The sequence below is a fragment of the Lasioglossum baleicum genome, chromosome 4, assembly GCF_051020765.1.
Source record: "Lasioglossum baleicum chromosome 4, iyLasBale1, whole genome shotgun sequence".
NCBI classification, from domain to species: Eukaryota; Metazoa; Arthropoda; class Insecta; order Hymenoptera; family Halictidae; genus Lasioglossum; species Lasioglossum baleicum.
The window spans coordinates 11,612,345-11,634,775 of record NC_134932.1 but is presented as its reverse complement, the minus strand read 5'-3'; the positions used below and the strand labels follow the sequence as shown (position 1 = coordinate 11,634,775).

The 22,431-nt window shown below is 45.7% G+C and overlaps 1 protein-coding gene and 1 long non-coding RNA gene across 10 annotated transcripts in view; both read right to left on the bottom strand.

The window, feature by feature from the left end:
* Positions 1–22,431, bottom strand: part of Antp (homeotic protein antennapedia) — a 176,875-nt gene that overhangs the window by 24,907 nt on the left and 129,537 nt on the right. The window lies entirely within an intron of this gene.
* On the bottom strand, positions 6–22,430 carry LOC143208199 (uncharacterized). Its single transcript, XR_013008868.1, has 2 exons — positions 6,479–22,430; positions 6–6,365 (listed from the first exon to the last, which is right to left on the bottom strand). It is a non-coding gene; the product is annotated as an uncharacterized LOC143208199 (long non-coding RNA).

The window sequence follows — 22,431 nt, the reverse complement described above, 5'->3', positions numbered from 1 at the left end:
CCTGTCAGCAACCTTCGAACAATTTAACCTGGTACACAATCAAGTCAACTTAACCGTAGCCTCGCCGTATGATAGCGAACAGAGATCACGAATTGTGTAGCATGCAATCGATCAACCGATGCTAAACTGAGCAACAGCGTTTCTTTCATGATGTCATGCTTTTTAATCAAACGCATCAAATCATGAAGTGATTGCAAGCAACAGACTGGTCGCACGAAGGTGAACAAAGTTTTCTGAACAGTCTTCAGCGGACCACCGAAATCAAAGCTCCGCGTTCGCCGATCTTTGCCCGACGAACTGAATGAACCGAGCTCGGTTCGACTCTGACAAAAGTGACAGAAGGCGAGGTACACACGTGCTCGTCACGGTGACGGCCATCGCCCAGACGCCGAACTCGCCTCGGGTCTTCTGTGTGGGCGGGCTAAACGATCGTTAAATTTGGAAAAATTCTCGTCCATTAGTCCGGAGCACGGCTACTGAACGCCTCGTCGACATCCTCCCCCGACCTACTAATTTTTTTTGTCGTGCGTTCCAAAGGGGTTTCCATCGGGTCTCGTTAGTACGTAACCAGGAACACACGCGAGTCTTTTTGTCTTTCTGACGAAGGCCAGTTCTGGGAACAAGCAGGAACTCTGAGAAATTGCGTCGATCTCGAGAGGAAACGGCAAAGAGAGGTTTTCAGAGATTTAATTATAGATTAGTTGGGGAGGTTGCGTCTAGTAGGTCTACTTTGAATCTCGCGGGAGAAACGGACATCACGTGACTGGTGAGTACTGTCGGTCTCTTATCGGCCGCATCGATCCTTCCGGCGCCGATCTATCGATCGCGTCCTAACATACCGACTGTCACACGACGACTTCGAAACTGTGCGACTGAGAACTTGGGACAGGGTACAGTTCTCTGTGTGCTGGTTGTTTCGTGCCAGAGTATGGGGAATTGGCCGTGAAACTTCCCCCGTCAAGGTAGCGATGGCTTCGAGAAGTTGGGAACTGTTCAAATTGAACGAAACAGGTTTAGGCTCTTCTCTGAATTTTCGGAAATAGTTTAGGATGTCTGCATTAATTTGATTTAGTTGTTGTTTCGTTTGTAGCTCTACTGTATGTACTAGGGTGATTTTTATAAATTATTGTATTATTGTATACAGAGTGTAGCCGGATTTTGAAATTGTTTTCAGAGTTTGAAAATGCAGCGAATACACGTGCTATTGCATAGGAATCGTCTGACGCGTCTGACCATGATCAACTAATTCTACTTTGTGCATATACTAAATCACACGAACCTGGCGGAACTTTGAACTCGATTTTCTCGAAACCGAAGGGTCAAACGAAAAAATGTTTGTTCCTTTTGATCGATTTATTTTTACATGTAGTATCATCCCCTGCTCGCTTGTATCATCCGTCCGGCCACACCCTGTATTATAAGTTATTGTATTAAACCGGTTAATTGAGCTGTTACTGTATTCGATATTGACCTTTACCAGCTGGTGTTCATCATCTCGACATGAAGATTGAAATAAATAATGTTTAGCAGAAAGCGACGCACGAGAGAAGGGAACGTCGATCGGAATCGGCGTGGCTAAAAGAAAAAGCACGGCCTCGAAACGAGGGAATAGAATGCACGGGTGCGACGGTATTGTGGGCAGCACGGTGGTCGGCGTTGGCTCTGTCGGATGAAAAGAGACAGCGTGTGGGAAGAGGGTGCGGGGGCGGATGTACACGGGATCGAAAGGGGGCGGTTTGGGTGGCAGGTTGAAGGGTTCGGGCGGAGGTGGGGCCCTTGGGAGTTTGCTGTACACGAGAATGGGTCGGACGCGGGACGATCGCGATTAACATTCCGGCCGCTAGCTCGCTGTTCGCGCGGCGCTTTCATTAATTCCAGCGTATTGATTCCCCGGATTGATGAATGGCCGCCGATAGCGATTCCATGCGCTCTTCGTACTCTCCCTTCTCAACCACCCCCGCATCGTGCGAGAGAACGCGCGCGCCCGCGCGCTCCCGCGAACGCGAGCGATCCCAGGATCGTGGTATAAATTCTACCTCTCGCAGGATTTTAACTCAATTCCTGGTTTACGGACTCGCCTTTACCGTATTCTTTCTCCCCCCGCCGCACCGCGCCGTTCTCTCGAAACAGCCTTGTCCCCGCGGAACGTATGTTCCCTCTTATTTATTCAGCCCTTCCAAGCCGCCGATCGAGATACAGGCTTATGCCTCGCTTCCATCGGAACCAAACCGGAACCCTTCTTCCGTCCATACGGGCTCGTTTCCCGTTCCCCTTCGAGGTTTTTACCTTTTTCTTTCACCTGTGCCGCGGGGTTCGACCGCGGTTGAAACAATACGGTACGATTATCAGGTACCAGACTTCTCACACACGAAAAACCGATATTTTTATTAGCGAGATTCGAAGTACCATTCTTTGTGGTCGTTTCAAGAAGAATTTCATTTAAATACGCGAATTATTACGGAAGTTGTGAGACCGAACGAGGATGTTAAACGAGGAGAGGATGTACGAATTTTGTGACTTGAAGAAGCGAAAGTTTGATTACGGAGATTGAGCGTCTCATTCTTCGTGAACATTTTGAGCAAAATTTCATGTAAATATTCCAATAATTACGGAAATTACAACGGAATCAGGTGCACGTGTATGTTCCTTGACAATGCTTGCACAATTAACTGCAAAAGGTATTGTTACGCCCATGAAACCAACCCAACACGAAACAAGCCACTGATTTTAACTATCGCATACGCCCAGAGTCCTTAAAAGCGACCGCTGCTACACGATCCGTGTAATAAACCGTTCTCCACCTGGAAAACGTCACGCCTCGCTATTGTCGGTATCGTCTGTGTTTCATTGTTTTCCGTTGAAATCGTTTTTCTGCCCCTTCCTCTCGAGCGGAATTTAATTACGCGCCGGTGGCTTTTAACGGAAAGCCACTTCCGTCGGATAAAGCCGTCTGGAAAATAGTAGATCGAGGATTTGTCTGAAGAAAGGAGAGAATTGTGTGTTCGGTACAGTGGGTGTTGTGACCTTTCGGAGAGGATTCAAATTTTTCCAGGCTACGCGCCGCGAAATGGTCTTTGCCTGGTGGTGACACCGATCGGAAAAGACATAAACTAACTAGCCGTTTAAAGGTCTAAGGAGTTGGTGTTATTGCCGACAGATGGCGATAGCGATAGCCGAAAGAAGTGGAAAAAACGGGGTGGAGCGTGTCTGACAGCTGGGTGGGTTCGGGGCCAAGGTGATTGAAAACAGGGTGGAGCGTCACGTGACGCCATAGCTGGATATGGAAGTGACGTCAGGCAGCTATGATGGCCTCTAGTTAACAAAATGGCTTCTCCCTGGGATTTCTTTGTCTCGTCTCTCGTTCCTAGTTCGCCTCTGCGACTGCCTGAGGAAACGATCGTGTCCCTTTTCAGCAGACTGATATTCTGCAGTAGACCAGAGTCCGTCTCTTAATTTAATTATCAATATATACCCCAGCATTCTATAATTATTTAATAAAAATTAGAAATTCAAATTCTACAATTTTCAAATCACAAAACAATTATTTTCAAACAACTAGTATTATTATTTCGAATGAAATCAACCATTCGAAAAAAACAGAAAATAAAGAAATATTCACACTATTCCTAAATTTTTGTGAAAAATGTATTTCCTAGTAATTCAAAGAACTAATATTTCATTCGAATAAAATAAAGCAAGTTGAACATTTTTTTACGACGATCCCTTGTAGCTGAAATAAAAGCTTGCAATTCTCCTGGCAAAATATCGAGCACTTTCAAAAAGTAATAGATCATAAATTTTGATCCTTTGTAGCTAAAATAAAAGCCCGCTTTCCCCGCTCGCAAAATTCGAAAATATAATAAATTGTAAATTTGATCCTTTGTAGCTAAAATAAAAGCTTGCAGCTTTCCACGCGGAATAAAAATGGACGGAGCTTATAACGTGGTACATTCAATCACCGCAGTACAAGGCAAATTTATTTGAAAACCCACGATATTTATGATATATGAAAGAACTGTTGCGCAAACAATTGACCGGTCAAATTGTTATAGATTTATCAGATTACCTTGACTGTCGTTTACAAAAATAATCGGTTTTATTTTCCGCCGGGCGATGTTATTAACACGCGATGTTTATATTACGATCACGAAACACGTAAACATAAATCGTTGAACGATTGTATTTCAAGAGAGCAAAATGCAATGGAATAAGAAAAATAAGATTTCTATTAACATCTAGACAGCCTAATTTACAATAATCAAATTAATTCTTGACAGAATGCACAATATTTTTAGTAAAGTCAAACAAATATGTTTAATATTCAGCATTCGATTAAAAAATCGATGAACTGCAGGAATGCAATCATTTTAAAGGAGCCGGAAGCGTATAAAATGCGAAAAAAGGCTGATCGGAGTTGAAAGGAATTGAACGGGGCTCATAAAAATGGCGGCCGGAAATTAGCATACGGCCATCGTGTTCCTCGCGATAAACTAATGGACGGTAATCAAGAAACAAACCGTCGCGCGGTAGGTAATCGAAAAAGGCCGCGAAAGCTCGAGTGCCGTCGAATGGCGGAGATGAGATGGCCCGATTATGTAAACGGGACGATATCGCGGCCGGCTGGTCTACTAAAAATTTGTTGGCTCGTAAACGGTGGCAGGATTTGACGTTTATGGGGCCCGTAGCTCGTGCCAGCCGTTCGCACGCCGTAAAACACTCGTAAACTAAAGGAGCTCGTAAAATGGGAACCCTCGAGCGAGCCACCTACGGCACCGAGGTCCCGGAAAGAGAAAAAACGAAGAAACAGAAAATTGTGACCCAGTACTCCTGCGTTCCGACCTGATTCCCGCAGCTTCCTTTTCCTTTCGTTCGCTCGGTCCAACAATTCCTGCAGTTGCAACAGCATCACCCTTAAAAAATTAGTTCCGGTACGTACAAAAGAAACTGTTTACAGGCGTGTTTACTGATGCATATAATCGTAATAAGCGCTTATCTTGCAGGATTAAAAGATTCAGAAATAAATGATATCACTGTCAATTAACGAACAAGCTGAAAGAACGCCGAGTCGGGGAATTTCCCATGTCGGCGACCGTGTTTCGCAACAACCGGCCGATTATGTTCTACAAGGTAGTGTTAATATCCTCGTCATAATCGCCGGCCGAGTATTTATAGTCAATTTTCCCGGATACATCGGTATCGTGTTAATCTAATTAGCGGTTAATCGCAAGCTATATTCAACGGAATTAATCGGCGAGTCGTTAATTGAAAATCCAACGTTGTAATAACCGGATTGCGTCGAACGGGAGACCGGTTCAGCAACGGAGTGACGCCTAACGACTCGAGAATTCTCTCCGTGCGGCGATTCGAACACCACGACCCAATTCACTCGACCAATTCGAATGGAATAATTATCTGGCTTTTTCATACTTAATAACCGTCTTTATTTGTAGCAAATTAGCTGCTCAGCTGCGCGTGTATCGCCGCCAGAAATCAGGCTCGTTTCGCCTCTACCATCCTCTTTAACTGGGAGCGACGCACGGAGAAACAGAAAGTCGAGTTCGTTGAAAAAGAGAAAATGTATTACCAGTTTCTCTATGTTTTATTGTGCTGGCAGAAGAATCCGCAGTTTAACGATTATACTTTTCTGAGGATTTTACAGTTATAGGCCAGCTTCCTCGGATCTCAAGTGTTTGCCTGCTCTCCAGTTCTTTGATTTTAGCAGTTTCCCAGTCTTCACGGTCCACCTAGTTTACAACTCCACTGTATGTATATTCGCAACTGTGTTACCAGTTGGTCCAGAATAGGTTAGCAAAGGCGATAACGTGTTGGTCATCCACGTTTCCGGTAACGAGAGAAGAAGAGAGAGATTCCAACTTCCAGGTTGTCGGTACGATTCGAGGTCGGCCTTCCACGAAAGATTTTGTCTGTGTTTACGACGCGCGAAACGCTCTCTCGTGCAGATAACATCGTCGCGAGAACGCGCAAACGCATTCCGTTCTATTTGCGCGCTCCGCGGTTTTGCAGATTTATGGGCTCCATCGAGGTGGCGAAGCATTGCGGCAATGAAGGGATGCGACGATAAGACCGCGACTGGCTCGCCGTTATCTCGTCCCGTTTAATCGGGATGCACGGCAATTCGTGCCCACTTCGGCCCTTACCGCTCGAAATGATCGTTGGTCTAATGGGCTCGCTGTTCTTCAGTTAATAAAAATCGCGATACAGTTAGACAATTTTTGTTTAGTATAAAAATGCTCCTCAGAATTTGTCGAAATTGAACTTTCAGTGACATCTCCGCGTTCTTTATACTGACTACCAGGGCCTCTAGAAGCGGGCAACCCGGACATTTGTCCAGGGCGCCATTTTGGCTGTAAGTGTGAGAAAAATATTGATGTGTTAAATGCCCAATTAATAGAAAATTTGCTTTTATTAAAATTTAAATAAAAGGATTTTATTTTTATTGAAAATAAAAAATATGTACCTTTCTTTAAAAAATATATTTTTTTTTTAAGAGGCGGCGTCTTTTTGTCCGGGGCGACGTAACCGCTAGAGCGGGCGCTGTGATTACATGAAGTTGCAAGCTTCATTGTAACAGTTTTGGGAACGACTCCGCTAGCTTCTGCCAGGCCAAATCCTCAAAACGCAGGACATGAAGCTCACGGTAATCCGACGCACATAAAATTGCGAAACACTTAAGAATCCGGGGAGCAAGCGTCCTCAAAGAGCCGGAGTCCCTCAGGAACCAGGACACGGAGTTCACCAGGCCACGCTGAATATTCCACAACGGAGTTGTCCGAGATAAGATGCCAGGTGTTCGGTATTCAAAAGGCAAGTATCAAATTTCTGAACTAGCGGAAGACTTTGGTGTATCTGCAGGAGCCAGGAGGTGTCCTCGTCGTCGTCGTCGTCGAAGAAGAAGAAGAAGAGGAGGAAGAACAAGAAGAACAAGAAGAGGTATAACGGAGAGAAGTGGATTGCGTCGAGGGAAATCAACGAGGGATACCGTTACGCGTTAGGTGTCCAGCTGGCGGAAGGTCGAGTCGGCACTAAAGGGTGGCCGCGATCAAGGTTTCGTGCGGACTGCTCCGAAAAGGATCTATATGTATCCTCGGATCCGAGATCTCGGTGGTCTTGGTGACGCACACACAGGGGGGAACACGCACGCACGTACGCAGCCGGGGAGACCGGTGAACGGCGAACGGGCACGGCAGCGGATCAGCCAAATGCTAACATGCATATGCGATTAGCATAATCGAGTCGGCCTGCAGGAAACCAGTTTGCAAGGCCGCTCAAAAGCCGGCCGCCCAATAGCTTATGCCGCTCTCCGCGGAATGGAGGAGCGGCGAAGAGGAGTGCAGAGAACGGCGCGGAGTGCATCCGTAATTCCATTTCCCCCTACCGGTGCAGTCGCATCGCCTTGCACCGAGTCAGCTGACCGCAAGACGCTGCGCCGGACCAGGCCCCGATCATGCTCGTGTCCCGCTGCTCGCGAACATCGCGGAATTCATTGGGAATCCCGCGACTTTGTGCAGCCGCTCGTTGCGCTGATTAGATGGAAGATAGAACGTTGCGGAGGTTGCGTTTCTCGCATTCCCGGCGAGAGAAAAATTTCAAACGGAGCAACTCGTCGAGATACGTACACCGCAGCAATAGGGAGCTGTTCGATTAGGATACTGTTTAAGAACTGGTTCCTGGTTGTTTTCTACTCCTGGCGTGGTTTTAGTTCCGGATGATTATTAACGGAGGTTTTAACGATTTACTGTCAAAGGATATCTATCCTCAATATTTCAAGGGATGTTGCCCTCATTTTTTGATGGAATAGTTATCTCCAATTCTTCAAGGAATAATTTCAAGAAGGAAGCTTATTAACGGAGGTTTTAATGACTTACTTTCAAAGGATATGTATCCTCAATGTTTCAAGGTATGTTTACCCTCATTTTTTGAAGGAATATTTATCTCCAATTCTTCAAGGAATAATTTCAAGAAGTATGTACAGTATAGGTGAAATATAAAATAGCTAGAGTGTAGACGTGCTCTGGGATATTTTAGTAACGCGATGATAAACTTCGTAAATTAATTTACCTCTTGGACGCAACATCTTGCGGAGGTGTTAGACACATTTTTGCATATCGCTCAGGATAAGAGATCTGTTGTGCGAGTAGATCTAATTTTACTGCTCGCCAACTGGTTCCAGGATATTTTATAAATCTGGACTACTCGTGTAAAAACTGAACATATAGTACGAGTATAAATTATTTTAGCAACATCATTTTTGCTGTTATTAATTATCTACAATACGATGAAGAATTTTGTGAATTTCCCGAGTCCTCGCATCGAAGATATGAATGTAGGGGTGAACTATATACTTATTGATCGTCTGCTCGTTGCCAGATTCGTCGGAGGGTGTCTCATACGGTCTCAAGGCAACCCAGATTATTAACAATTTCACGTTTACGATCGTGTAGCAATTATATTATATTGCCTCCCGTCATACGAATAAAGCATTCAAATTCATAAAATAAATAATTGTCCCGTAATCGTCGACTTCGGGAGGATTCGAAGAATTATTTTTGCTGCTGATTATTTCAGAGGAATCCGATGGCCACTGGAAAACGCATTTAATAAACAGAGATACGGCCAGAGGCGTATGGACCTCGGGTATCGTAGAAGTTCTGGTTGGAGGGAGAAGCAGGGAGCCTAGGGGATGAAGAGGGTTGAAATAGTCGGCCATGAACGTCGCAGATAAATCCCGGCTACGTTCTACCGGCCGACGATATGTATTACTACACCCACGGCCCTTTTTTTCCCTCTAACACGCGTTTTTTCCTGTTCGTTTTCAACTTACTTCGGTTACGGCGTCAGTTACCACGTTTCACCCTTTTACGTTTTCCGTTCCCCGCCCAGCTGCGCGGCTCAATTCCGCATTCGAGATTATCAACGGTCGTATTTTCCAACGAGCAACCCGTCGTTTTTGTTTCCCGTTGAATCGAACCACCGGAGGCTCGATAGCGAGTTTCGTAAATATAGTCCTTTCAATGAAAACCTTATCGGACAGACTCTAACTTTCCACCGGCGCGCGGCTCTGTTCTCTATTTTTCTTCCCACCTGCGTGTGCATTGATATCCAGTCAGTCTCTGAAATGCAGAGTTCTCGAAACGAATAATGTACGATCCGTAGATTATGCGCCGTGACACGCGCCGCTGACATCTTTAAATATTTCGCGATTTTAAATTATTGCGAGCACGAACCCTGTCCGATCCCATGAATTATGTGCCTCCTTCGATCAGTCACTCTAATTTATTCGACAGGACAGTATCGCGCCGGGCCAATGATTGACAGAATTAAGCGCGCGTCATTCCGAAAAATCGCATGATCGAGCTCGGTCTTGTCGCGGCGCGGTCTCGCCATATTTCTTCTGCTATTTTATTGTTCCGGAAGTTGTAGTACCAATTTCCGAGTGTCGGAAACATTAACTGGATATCATTTCTCTAATTTTAAAATTAATATTCGGACGCTCTAAAAAACAGAACCTAATACATAAATCAATAAGCTCCGTCTGTTCAACTTTTTAAAATTCGTTACCGAAGGAAATTTGAACTTTTGTGGCTGGCTGCCAACAAGAAGTCCAGAATTAGTAAAAAGTGTGTTCAACCGACACACGGGATGAAAGAGAGTTAAACAACGATTACACAGTCAACGAATCCAGCCACAAATGTATAATTCGAACATTTGCTGGCGCGTTTCACGAGCAGGCCCGAGCCGCAGTGAAATAAATGGCGTATTTTCACAGGAGGGAATCGGAAACGCCAGAAGTCAAAGCAAAGTGGGAAGAAGATCGATTTCGCCGGCGCAGGCTCGGCCAACAAGGGAACGGACACCATAAACAGAGGGTCGAGGAACCGTGCAAAGAGAAAAGCACACCGGCAAGCCGGGAGGATTCGCTCGTTGACCCAAATGAGCTGCTCGAATTTTGCGTGGCTCCCTCTCAGCAGGGTGTCCGGCACCGAGAATTGCCCCAAGCTGCTCTGAAAAGCCTGCCGAGTTCGTCTTTCGCCTAACTTTCACATTTTTTCGGCGGAACTTTTTTGTCTACAGGCCGGAAATTTCGGGCGGGCAACTTTCTCTTTTGGTCACGCTCTCGTTTCGAGTAGAAGGTCGCTGAATCTTTGAAACGACGATTTCTGTTGCTCGGAAATGGTCTTTGGGAGAGAGCACGATCCAGTTTCCACTTTTCACGTCATTTTCTCCAGGTCGAGAATTGTCGGAATCGGGAGCACGAGCGCAATTTTAGCGCTAACGACCCTTCCGGAGAGGTTCCACTGATCTCCTAACCTTATGGAGCTTAGGTTCCTGCGCTGTAGTCATTTTTGTAGCCGGTTTTAACGTGTACATCAAGGAAACAGCTTGTTCTCACGCGCTAATTAAGTCCGCTTAATGTTGTTCTCGTCGTGTAAAAACCTGTTGGCAGTGAGACAACTGCGCCGACACATTTTTGTCATAAACGCGTAATGTCCTTAGAACTCTTCCGACAGGTGTTTATGAATTTTGTAATTTCTCCTCGAGGTTCTGTGGACACGTTTGACGATGAGTATCAGTTTAATCAGGAGGTAACAGGTTACAGAAAGTTTCGGAGTAGGTCCGCGCGAGCATTAAGATTCGTCGACGATGGCCCTCGCCTCGGAAGTTCAAACATTTAATTTACATAATTCGCTGCGAACAAGGAGGCGGAACACGCTCGTAAAGAGTAACACCTTGTAGACCACACCGGTCGTTAAAAAATGGTAACGGAGACACGCGGATGCTCGGTGCGCGTCGCGCAAGAAAGCTAGACCAGATAGTAATCGCGGCCAACAGTATTGCGTACATACCGGTGCATATAAAACACACGCGGCGAGTCGGCCATTCCATGAGAACGGCGAGTTTCACTCGAGTGAAGAGGTTAAAAGTCGGAGACAAGGTTCCTCGAAATCTAGATCCTACTTCGTTAATAAATGTCCCGCTATCGCGCAGTTCATCGGCGAATAACGAAAGTTTTCTAAAGGGGGCTTTAAAAGTCGGAGATAGAGGAATTAAGATACCTCGTTGCTGCCGCCGAGCTAGGGAAATTGAGCAACAACGGCGACCCGTTTCAAGCTGCTTTGTTGCGTTAAAAAAAAGAATTCAGTCCAAGACCAAGCGAGATTATTCGCGACAAAAAGGATCAACTAGATAAATTTTTTGCGCAAGTGGACTTTTATACATTCGCGATATGTAACACATTTATAAAAATATTTACGATTGCGACCTGAACCCTCGTACGCTCCTCGGAAATAGTTACACGAAAGATCTTCGGGTGATATTTCATCCATTTTCGCTCTCCACTTCAATTAAGGTTATTGGAAATCTATTATAATATATCTGTGATTGCCAGGAAAAACGCCGCATGTCACAATTTCAAAAAATTTCAGTTTATGCATCAATTGAGATTTATAGTACAAGATTTACGTTTTTATCAGAAAAAAATTATGAAAATAAATTCGAAAGGCTTAAAAACATAATGCAATTGAACCGATATCCTATGGCAAAGCATTAGTGACCAAGACTTTAAACGGCAATATCTCGAAAGTCGAAAGTGAAATCATGTGACATGCGGCGTTCTTCCTGACAACCACAGATATTTCATTAAAAGTTAATTAAATTCGTGAATTTCTTTATTATGTCTTGCAGTTACTACATATATAAATAGTATTTTTATGGTCGCCACATACATTTTTCTTACAAATTTCGACTTTTATTTTAGATATAATATGATATTTTAGACAAATTCACAAAGTTATAACACATTTAGAAAGAAATCAAACATAATACAGTATCTGGAAACAGAAAAGCGCTCAATTTTCACATGAAGAGCGTACGAGGGTTAAATACAGAATGAATGAATCGAGCCAAAAAATTGACTTTTTTAGAGAACTCTTGCACTCCCGTCGAGAGGTGCAAGCTAATAATTGTTTACGTATATTGGAAAGAGGGCTCGAACGCTATATCCGGCGCTATAAAGCGGATAATTTGAATTCATGGTGCAACTTGCTTTCCGGAGGGACAACAGGCCGAAAGGGTTGGGGTGGCCGTATAATTAATAATTTATGGACGTGTGGTTGACCGATGAGACGTGGCCTATACGTGCTTTTGAAACACTAGGGTAACGTTCGTTATACGTATCCGCAACCTTAAGGTTCACTCGTCGCAACTGGTAACAACCCTCGAGGCATTCATTAGAGAGGGTCCACGGCTTTCAGTTAACTGGGACCTTCTCATCGTTACCGTTGCTGGGATCTTGACCCTTTAAATCCTCTTTTGACCGCCATTGTCTCACTTATGATTTTGGGCAGCCGCCATCATGCTAAGGGTTGGAAGAAGAATGGCCGACAGTAAAAATAGAAGTAAGACACTCAATAGCTTTCCTGCTACATTGTTGTAATTCTTATTGCTATAATGAGTGTCGCTTCTTATAACATCTCCCCAGGTGTCGCACCAACACAGAAATGGAGGGACGAGGGTTGAAAGAGAATTCCGAATTTGCTTTATACGTATCAACAAAAATCAAATTTTGGGCACAATCTAATAATTAGACTGCGGATTTTTATGCATTCACGTGAAGAAATTGGCTGGATGAAATATAAAACAGTGAAAAAGTAGGAAAAATAGTGTTATGTTATTTGCAGGCGTAAAAAGCTATTACGGGAAGAAATAGATTTTTATTGAACTCCTGCTAATAATTATCACAGTGAGAACAGACAAAGAAGTTGATAAAGAATCAATGAGAGGGCAACGAGGGGCAGGGGGTGGCTCCAGGACGTTTTTCGGCGTGTACAGGGCCGCCAGCCGAAAATTACGAAAGGTGAGCCTCTATTTCGTCGCGGGTTGCCTCGGGTTGCCTATAAGACCGTCGAGACACGCCGGAGAGTGGAAAGTTTTGACGCCACCCTATAAATCAAGCTGCAGGCTCGCTCGCTCGGCCGGAACGTTGTTACGGGCTCACCCCGGCTCGAGAGTTTCGCTCACCGTATGTCTCCTTCGCTCTCCGCACAGACAGCTTGTACAAGGTGAGTCAAAAATTCCAACAGACCCACCCCCCGGCCGTTCCTCGCGCTCCCCTCGGCCGCCACCGCTTTGAAATAATTACCCCCGGAGTTAATTTATGTCGCGTCTGTGGCCCGTCGGCTACGGGGGTGGAACCGGCGACGCGTTTTTCCGAATTAACGCGCGAGACAGCCCCCGCGAGCAAAAAATTCTACGCTGCTGATAATTCGGAGGACCAACGCCGATGGGAATTCAAGCTGCGAGGGTGGATCCTGCTGAAAACGGGGTGGAAGGGCACGCGAAGGCCTCTGAAGTTAGGGCTTCGATTTTTGGAATCTGCCCTTTTGACTCCGAAATTAATTCTTTTTCATGAATCTTTGGTTATTGTTCCACTATTTATATAAAATAACAATTTCCTGCATTTTAGTAAATCGTTCCAATAAAATATGGATGTAACGTCGATGATCTACTTTCATGCCGGAGGAAAAAAAAATTGAGATAATGCCTGTCCACATAGTAATTTTTTCACGTCGCCACCCACTGTGACCGGTCATAATTTCAGTCTTATCTTTCTTGCATTGTCGCACTGCGCTTTGTTGACACGCAATAAAAGCTGTATAATAGCGCTATCAATGGGCCGCATTATGCATCAAGATTAGATGCGAACGGATACGGCAGAAATTCCAAATAAATAATCCTTTGTACGCCGAACAGATGGACGTTAAAATACAATACTTTTTAATTCCATTTTAACCGATAAAATGGAATATTTGAGCGAATAAACTAAGTTCCTCGGAAATGCGACGTCCGGAAGAGTGCAACGAAGAAAAAGAGGTCGTGGAAAAATAGGCGAATGCAAATTCGCGTGGTGTTCGAGGCTCGGGCCGTGTTCGCGGGCGACGCCGATATCGCGAGCCGATAATCGCGAAAATGTCCGGCACGAGGGGGAACGTTTAGCTGGTACACGTGTCGCGAACGTTTGCGTGCTCGCGATTGGCCGCGCGGTGTGCCGCGGCGGCGAAGGCACTGTAGGCTACAGACGTCGCACAATTAGCGGATATAATTAGCGAATGGGGAAGTCGATTATCTTGGATCGGCGGAACGAGCTTGGGGAACGCGCGCGAGAACCCCCGCGCTTTAACGCCCGCTATCGTTTATCGAGAGGAAACACCTTGCCTGCCCCCGTCGAATATTTCATCGTCTGCAGGGCATCTAGCTGCGTCGAGGATATTGCCGAGGATATTTTAAATAGATCGAATACCGATACGGCGCGACGGCATACGGGCCGAGCAGAAATGGAACCGTCTCCGAGCGTACAGGTGGCCGGCGCGACCGCGAATTCCTTCTTTCGCGCAATTTCTGCTCTCTCCTCCCTCCCTGCCTCGTCCCTTTCCAGTCTTGTTTTTTCCCTCTCTATCGCGTTCCATCGCTCGCTGCTTCTCTTTGTTCTCGATTGCCTCGTCGATGTTTTTAGAATTCAACAAATGTTACTTTCCAAAGAGAACATGTATGATACAGTCAGAGTTTTTATAAGTCTGCAGAAAAACAATTTCAAAAACCAACAGAACAATTTCCAAAGGAAAATCCTCAGGACCAAAAGGAAAGGACAGCGTTCAGCCAGGAGGCGAATCCGATAATCGAAGTAAGATCAAACACAGGGTGGAGAGTCGAGTCGTCGTGTGTCTCCCGAAGGAAATACGTATCCGGTGTAGGGGCCTGCTGTCGTTGGAGGTCGCGTGACAGACAGAAACTGGCAGAGACCATGGAGGAAGGTAGCAGTAGGTACGGCTAGGAGGTTAGGGGGTAGTAGAGGATGGGCTGAGCGTAGGAGCAAAGGAGGAAATTGGGTGGAGTAGCCGTGCCGGGGTGAGAAGCGAGGATTCGGCTGGAAGCGGTTGGTTCGGGGGTTGGTATTGGATGCTGCCTCGGCGAAGCTCACGGTAGGGGTAGTTTGACAAGTTGACAAGAGCACAAAGGCCGCGGCGGAGCCGCATGGACGTAGGGGCGGCTTGCTAGAAAGGGAGAAAGAGAACCCGCGTAGAGGAGAAGAGTGAGAGTGAGAGAGAGAGAGAGACGTCGCGACGCTCAGCGTCCGACGGAGGGTTAGGGTAGGGTGGTAGGGGGATGAAAGCCCGGCAGATCCGACGCCGTGAACAAAGGCCGCCGGCTGGCTGCAACCCCGCTGCTGAACACTCTGCCTCTCTCGGACTTTCGAAACGAGATCACCCATACACACCATGCCACTCTGTGTGTTTGTATTATACTATATACCGTACGGGGGTAGCGAAAGGGGGGCGAGGGAGTTCGAGGCGAGTTTGCTTGCTCGACCCGATAGATACGGGGCCAGGCCTAATATCGAAAGTTCCTGGCTCAGGCAGAAACGGTGCTTAATTAAATCGGAACACCGTGAGAGATAACCGGCCTCCAGGACCATCCCCTCGACACACAGACGCATGCGAGAGACTACCCTTCCACCAGTCTGGCGTCTGGAAAACACGGGAGGCCTGGAAACCTCTCGCGCGGAAAGGTGACGATTGCTCGAATGTTACTGCTACTTCTTTTTGGGTTTTTTTACGTTCTTCCTTTTTGTAGTGCAATGAAATTCTAAACGCTATCATCCTTTTATAGTCACAAATTACAAAGAACTTAAAAGCGCACTGAAAAAACATCGAAACCATTTTTAATCTATCAACAAGATGGACAGCCAAAGACTGAATCCCGTTTCATAATCGAATTCTAAGTAAGATCACCCTTTCAAAGTGATAAATCTAAGCCGATTCTCTTTCTATCAATCAAAAACTTTAGCAACATTAAAAACCCTTTAATTTACCAGCAAGCTGAACCCCGAACAAAATGAACGATTGCTAATACTCTTCATAATCCAGTTCTAAACACGATCAGGCTTCGAAACTCACAAATCATCAGTCGATTCGCCGGATCGAATCGGATCGACGATTTAGTACTCGTCGTTGCGTTGGGCCACCCCTCGATCCATTCATGGATCGAACGGGGTCCCAGCGATCGAGACCGTGTCGAACGACGTGGATCAATGGAGTACAAACGTCGATCGTCGATCGTACAGACGGGTCCCGCGGTTCCGATGCGATGCGATGCTTCTAATGATCCTCGCGGCGGTTCTCGATCGCGATAAATCATGCTAGCAGCTCGTAAACCGTGAGGGGGTCCGGTTGTACATGTATCAATGCGGCCACGCGAGCTGCCGGGGCCACCGTGGGGGCCACCGGGGGGCCATCGGGGGCAGGGGAACGCGGAAAGAGTCGGTATACATCGTGGCGGAGTTATGCCGCGGTATGAATGGAACGCTTTTGCGGAGCACGCCTTACACACGCGGTGGTTAGCTGAAATATTTATTGCCTTTCGAACGGGTATCGGCCGGCCGCGGTATGCCATTGTGGAAAATCATTCGAGTTGTTCACGGCCATGGCTCGCATTATTCCCCTTTTTTCCCGGTTCTCTCTCGTTCTTTTCGTTCTCCCCTTCTTTTTTCCTTTTCGAGCACGTTCCTTTTCTCTCGGCCGACATTCGCGTGGCTGATGAGCTTTCCGAGGTCGTTGCTCGACGATGCCGGTGTTCTTTGATGCAGCAAATATCCTGGGAACCGACTGTGATCCTCCAGAAATTGTTCTTACTTTTTTGGAATCATTCATTGTGATGAAACTATTCTTGATATGGACTTTTCGGACTGATTAAAACAGTAGGAAATAAATTTGGTTGTTTTACTTGAATCTATGAATCGAATCTACAATAAAGAATTTATGAAATCGTTACAACAAAAAATTTTGCACAATCACGAATATGGTACACATGCATCGAAGAAATAAAATCGTCGGTCTATCGAAAAGCACCTTCAAATTGCAGCAAGGATTATTCGCACTTTTACACTGGCACACTGGTTCGGTCGAATGAAAATTGCAGATTCGATGTCGAAATAAGTAGCCAGAGGTGCTAACAGTATAAATAGTGAGGATGATTGATTAAACGTCGGATAAGAATGTTTATACTACTAGTTTCGAAAGCAAGTGAACGAGAGCGTGACTCGCCATGTTCGAGGAAACATTTGTACCCCTTTTGAAACGAGTAAAAGTGAGAACCGAGCAATGAATCTGTTACCGATTACGATCTGCTACATTACGATCTATACCACTGATCAAGGAAATTTTCTGCTGTCAGAAATGTAATTATTTGATATCATAGTAACACTTTGAACACATTCCAAAGTGCTACAATTCCCGAATATACTCGCATTCTTGGGCCACTGATGTATGAGGCAAGCCTAGGCGTTTCGAAACCAGTCGAAGGTCACTTTTACGCGAATCCTGCAGCTGATTAGAGGGTTCGGATCATTTTCTCCTCGGCTACCCTAAAATTAACAGAAATCTGCGGAACAACGCTCTCCTGCCCTGAAATTAGCTGAAGTCTTGCTATTCGAGGTGTTCCGAGAATCAACCACGGTGGATTGCCGAGTCATTAAACCGCGATCGAGTGGTTAATAACCAGTTTTCAAGCAAGATCCACAGAATCTAAATCTATTGATGCTTAAATGGCCAAGCATTGGTGGCGAGGTCTGCTGCTGTATAAAATGTGCAAGTAACATGCGAAAACAAACATAAATAACTCTTAAAATTCATCATTTAGTAAATCATAGTCTATTTTCAATTTTTCTACTGAATAGTTCCGGAGAATCCGTTCATGGTCGTGAGAAAATTTTCCGGGAAAAATCGTGGTAAACATTTCCAGCAATCGCTTTTCACAGTTGTTAATTGCTTTGAAAACATCAGGCAGGGTCGCACGTTAACTTCGGAATATTAGGTTTTCAATCTCTTAATAATTATATTCGAGACACAAAAAGTAACACAAGAGGAACTTTAATCATTCTGTCTAATGTACCTAAGGGTTTCGAGGGAGAATTTTTAATTTCACGAAGGATCCAAGTTTTCGCAGAAAGGTGCAGTCGATGGCAGTCCGAATGAATAATCGTTAATTTATGCGGGGGGCCGAGACATTTGCGCTTTCTGGTCGTTCCTCATCCCCCGTTGTAAGCTTCTCTAAGCTACTAGACACCCCAACACCGACCTCGCGGCTACGAATCTACTAAATCAGAAGCGCAGCGAAGCGTCTTCACCCCGGAATAGTCTCGGATCACCCTCGAATTCGGGTTTCGCCGTAGTTGCCACCTGAAGGTGAGGCAAAGTTCAAACTCTGGTCGACGCTGTCTACAAAGTGGGAACTCGCGAAAGGTCAGCGTCGCTGCGTCTGGTCGTGGGCGACTCTGCTATAGTGATTAATCCCCGCTTCAACCTCTCCCTTCGAATTACCTCCTTAACCCGTTAGGCGAGCCATGTCCATCGATCGCCGACAAAAGAAAATTACCATCTTTGCTATTTCATATCTCAAAATAAACTTTAATAACTTTAAAACGCTCTTTAATCGGTTAGAAATATAAGAAAGTGATAAGAAACAAACATGGCGTTTGATAGATATTCTCAATCAACATCCGAAAGGTACTTTTCGATAACCCATTATAACCTTCGCATTAAATAATGAACGATTCATGAGTTTTGGCCACTTACGGATATTTGCAAGAAATTCATCGCGGAACGTCCGCGCGAGCGTAATAGATAACATTTGCAGCAGCAATGGCGTCGGGAAAGGACTAACGAAGGGAGCTGGTTAACGAAGGCGACGCATTGACTTCAAATGGCAGCATTACGTGTCTGTGAACGGAACGGACTGTCGAGCCGGTCGATTGTCCGTCGTTGTTCGCACACGGTGCGGAGCGGCATATTTGCGCGAGCTCTTTGCGCCGCTTGAAAACGTGTTCCTCGCATGCGACAATGTTGCAGGCCCGCATTCTTTTCCTCTTAACAAATCTATAATTAACAACATCCACCGGCCGCGTATAAATTCTACCTATTCCGCGTTTTCGCCGGAAAGCTCTCGCACGTTCCACTCGACTCGTAATTTGCTACCAACCTGTTGCGGTGTCATCAACATTTTTCCCCGATTTTTACTTTCGCTCGCCACGCTGCGCAGCTCCCATGCTGGAATTCCCTTTTTTTCACCGAACTCGTCGAAAATTAACCGCGAAACTGCTTTCGGCGTTCGCCGGGAAAATTTACGAGGATTTTCAACCGCGTTGAAAGGTGCGATTGTAAGAGGAGAATCGAGAGGGTCTACATTTTTCCGTTCTGCCGTTAATTTATTAGAAAGCGGTTCAGGATAGATAGCCGGGGTTTCGAATTTATCTCGGTTCAAGCTAAAAGCAACATTCGGAACACGGTGTTTTTCATTCCTCTGTCAACGGGGCTGGCGAAACACTGGTGGAAGGAGATTCATGCTTCCTGCAGGAACCACGATTTGTAGCAGAAGATCGTGTACATCATTTTCGTGTCGAAGAACTGACGTTTGTCTCCGCGCGAAAGATCAAAGAACCACCGGAGGCCGAGATTGATCTCGAATTATTTTCGGATGGTGTTGGGAGCGCGGTGAAAAATTGTATTATGCAATTCGAGCTAAACTTAGAGAGAAATTCGACGACGCTCTCTGCGGAAATGAACCGCCTGTTCGAAAACACGATTTAACAAAATGAATACGTGAAATTAACATTTCAAAATCATTTTCAATCAAATCTCACAAAATTTCTTGTATTTATTTTGGAAGCCAAGGTTCTACAGTTGCATTGTTGTCGCGGATAAAGTATACAGGTGACTCCGAATTAATGGGACCGCGGGCGTCACATTTTTCTTCGAAACGATCGCTATTAATTTCGCGGGCGATTATCGCGCACGCGAAAACGTAGTCGCGCTTAATCGGCTGTAAACGCGTTCCTTAACACGCCGATTCCCGCGATTATCCCCTCGAGGATTAAATCCGTGACCCTCGTCAGATCGAAGGGTTCGGGTTAGCTTCATTAAATATTTATGGGGTCGCGATACCATATCGAAACGGTTCCACCTCTCTCCACCACCCCTTTACATCTGAACAAGAACAATCCCTGATCGTGCTCCAAACTTTTCTGTAGTAATATTGTCCCCCTATGTCCTTCAACGATTTATATTTCTTTTCCGAGACGAACGTAATGAACAAGTTCATTTTCGATCACACAATATGAATTTACGAATATAATTCATAATTACGCCGTGCTTTGTAATTGTACTTCAATTGCGAAAACGAATTCCATGGTAATTTAACTGAACGAGAGACCAGAATTACAGTTTACGTTGTCATTTAATCAAATGAACCGACTGAATTTCGAATTTCAAAATAATTAAAGACAATGTAATTGAATTACTTTGTAATTATAATTCGTGATGTAATTCAATCGTAATTCAACACCACTCTGGCCTCGAGTACGATCCTCGATATTTATCTCTGACAATTTAAAAATGATGTTCACAATTGCAGAAATCCGATTGATTGCGCAGCTCGCGTGCACTCGCAGCCCCTTCTCGATCAAGGATCGAGGCTCTTCAGCGACCTGGTGTGTCCCAGTGTCGTGCTCCAGGACGGTCGCGTGCTGGCGAGGATTCAAAACAGCCGGGCAAGGATGCCGGTTCGAGGAGATTATGCAAGACGCGTCTGTTATCTGTCGCAGGTAAAATAAGGCTGGCTAGCGAGCGAGGCCCCCGGGGATGCGTGTCCTTTCGCTACCGTGCGTTAACGAGCCCGAGAGCTCGTTCCGTGCCACGTGGCCAGCCAAAGAACACCGAACACCGACGGACCGTTTGACCTGTATTTCAGATTTTAATCCGAGATAATGCGGGGGTGCCGCCGCGCTCCGGACATTTGTCTTCGCGTTCCAACCGGGTCTCGTCGAGATAACCGTTCCGCTGAAACCGATGCCAGAGATCCCACACGACGACGCTTAGTGTTACGCTACCGGCGACATAATTGTTCCGGTGTCTCTCCTTCGGCATCTGGGAAAGCGTGACGCCGAGACTTGGTCGGTGTCGCGCTTCTCCGTCGAACACGCACCTGATGCTGCGCGAGATTAACGAGATTTCTTTGGGGCTCGAGAGACGCCGAGATCCTGGGGAAAGTAGGCTAATTTCGCGAGCAGTCCTTAATAATAAACGAGAAGAAAGACTTCTTGGCGGTATAGTCCACGACTGCAGATTTGTGCGCTATCGCGCGCGTACTCATCGTACACTATCGTCGTGTCATCGCACGTACCTGTCCCGCCACAAAGCGTCCTTGAAGAGGCGATTCGTTCGCGGTAAAGATCTCGGAGCAAAGATCTCCGAGTAACAGCAGCACGATCGCAAGGTAACCGATCACCAGCGCGAGAAACGCGATTTTCTTGGCTATCGACTGATTAACACCTGGCTCGGATTAGAGAGATAGAGAGGAAAAAAGAGGAAGAGAGAAAACTGTGCTGGAACGACTCGCGGCGTCGTTATCGCGGCGCGTTGTCAACCGCGAAAACCGGCGACGCGCCGCTGCAACGGCCAGACTGTGCAAACACACCGCCAATTACGCATACACACTTCTATCGACACACGTTCCGAGACAACGCAACGAACAACGCTTTCCCCGGCGCACTTCGAAGGAACCTCTCTACGATAGCGGAACAGAATTTTCGCGATCCCCGTGCTCGCCTGACCACGATAACTGCTCGCGTGCTCGCCGAACGCGACAGCGACTTTATCGCTGGTCGTGTACAAAATGGAGCTTGCAAACTGGTTCTAGAATCGTTTAAAGATTGCCAGGGTCTTGTGCCGCAGTTCGTTCGAATGTTTTGATAGTTTTTAAGGCGCCTGTAGCTCTCAGAAATCCTTTTAACCGATCTCCCCGATGATTTATAAAAATCGTCTTGATTCTTAGTCTGAGGATTAAAGGGTGATTCTGGGAAGTTTAAAAGACTATAGGCACTCCGGTTGATTTATCGGAGCTATTTCAGAAATGAACACTGTAGAAATGTAAGATGAATTTTTGAATAGTGTCCCATTAGATTCGAGATCAACATTTTGGAGCCAGAATACAAAATGGTGGCCAGATTTCTATAAAAATGTACTGGAAGTTTACACTGAGGATTGCAGACTAGTTTTAGAAAGTATTAAATATTACCAGCGACCCCGCCGCCTTATGATATATTCCGATTTTTATATGTATCCAAAAATAAAATGTTCTAACTGTAAATGCCACTTGTAAATATCGGCGGACAAACAGTCTAATCGATTTGCCTAAACGATTCCAGTCCCGTTGGAAGAGGAAAAGCGAAAGTGTCGAACAGGTCCGTATTCGATTTTTCCTCGATTAAATTACCTCCCGAATGCTTTCTAAACAGCTCGGAATTTCACCGCTGTACTCCCCACTTTTGTTAATCGGCGTGGAAAAAAGAGAGAATACACATCT